Here is a 2,024-nt window from a genome sequence, read left to right on the forward strand (position 1 = left end):
AACCACTGTTAATAATTTCCCTTACAGTGCCTAAAATTAACTGAAGATTCCATGCGCAGGCTGGAACACAATACTACGAGGCTGCTTACCAGCTGACTATAACATGATAGACCTCAAATTCAAAGTTGAGCCGTCCTTTTAAATAATAAATTTCTGCCCGATTAATACTATTACGTATAACCACAGTATTATCTTACCATCCCCTTGACACTCATTAGCCGTTATTCTCGAGTGGTCTTTCGGACTTAATAAAGGTGACTTCTTAATAAAAAACTATACTGGTATGAAGAAGTAGGAAAATGAGAGTATGTGTGAGAGGGAAGTGTTGAGGAGCAAAGAAGGTTCTGTTGTAGGGTAAGAAATGATGATGATGATGATGACGATGACGATGACGATGATGATGATGATGATGATGATGATGATGATGTGTGTGGTAGAGAATAAATATATATATGTATGTATATATATATACGTATATTTATTAGTATAAGATACATATAAGATACAGTATAAGAAAGGGGGAGAAGTGAGAGAGAGGTGAAGTACAATAGCAAGAAAGAGAGAGGGGGGAGACGATCATAAAAAAGAGAAAGTGGGTGCAATAGTAATAAAGAGAGGGGCCGTGAGATAAAGATTAAAGCAAGTAAAAAGGCGAGAAAGTGAATGAGAGAGAGGGGGGATGATAGTAAGAGAGAGGGTGTGTGTTATACATTGAAAGGGTTTGTATGGTAGAAGAGAGAGAGACAAAGAGGAAATGTTTGAGAGAGGGATAAAGTCAGATAGTGTGTAAGAGAGATAGAGAGAGAGAGAGAGAGAGAGAGAGAGAGCAAGAGTGCAATCCTGTATATAAATGAGGATAAAAGAGATGGCTTTATTGAAAGAAAGAGAGAAAGGAACAGAGAGAGGGTATGGGGAAGGATGGGCGGAAAGGGAGAACATTGTCAGGGAGCAAACTCATTCCGAACCTTTTTATCCATCTTGGAACCTTTCCAATACGAGTGACTCACCTAGGTACCCGGCGTTGCCCGGGTGTTTGTAGGTGTTTGTTGAGCAAAAAAAAAAAAAGTGGTAGTAGTCAGGCAGGCTTGAACTCGTGATGCGAAGGCAGAAAAGAAAGTGAAAAAAAAAATCTGACGTCTTACCGTTACTCCATGACGCAACCGGAAGTGCGGAACATTAAAAGTAGGCAAAGTCATTCCAACCGATACGATGACTTGCAAAAATGGCTTGCAATATATAGACTCCTCCTTGTAGAAAACCGCCCAGATTAGGGTGAAGAAATTGATCTTTTAGTTAATTCCTCGATATTTGTTGTTTGATAGGGTCGTGCTTCAAAATGATACCGATCTCGTGAAAATACATCGCTCTGTCGAAAGTTTTAGGCAGCCATACAAACATGCATGCAACCCTACATACATAAAAGGCTTCCTTCAGTCTTGACAGACTATGGATACCCACGGTAAGGGTGCCTGCGCGTGAAACATTTTTTGTAGCAAGAGTTGCGCAATCTGCGAACACATCTCTCCTAAGACGATATCGTTAAATACCAGTGGCAAGTGGATGTTCAGGACGACTGGAAACAATGCCGAGATAAGCGGAAAGCACATACAGCACCTAGAATTCCCAAATGATCACCCATCTGGTACTAGCCAGGCTCAACTTTGCTTAACTTCGGTGATCTGATGAGAACCGGTGTGTCAACGTGATTATGCCGTACGTACATACATGATGATTGCAACGTCTTCTTGTCAGACGAGTGCCACTCTCTCAGATATTTAAAATCCATGAGCCCAAATGCATGAGGGAGTATCTATACAAATATGATGTTACAGAGTCTTAGCTTTGTACGACAGCCAAGTCTCTCTCTCGGTTCAAAATGTTGAAATCCAGCAACAAGCAAGAGCAAGATAGCCAGCAACAAATTAAACTGCAGACCAGCTTAATGCGGGTACTGGTCTTCCGCTTTATGGTTTTTTAAATCAGAGATTTGCTTCTCCTCAAAAGGTTGCCTTCACCGTGGCTTA

General features: G+C 41.0%; 1 pseudogene; it reads right to left on the minus strand.

Annotated features, from left to right (window-relative positions):
- Positions 1 to 1,602: 1,602 nt before the first annotated feature.
- On the minus strand, positions 1,603 to 1,719 carry LOC145248591 (5S ribosomal RNA; annotated as a pseudogene).
- Positions 1,720 to 2,024: the final 305 nt, after the last annotated feature.

This window comes from Euprymna scolopes, chromosome 26, assembly GCF_053919585.1.
Source record: "Euprymna scolopes isolate OS-2025 chromosome 26, ASM5391958v1, whole genome shotgun sequence".
NCBI lineage: Eukaryota > Metazoa > Mollusca > Cephalopoda > Sepiida > Sepiolidae > Euprymna > Euprymna scolopes.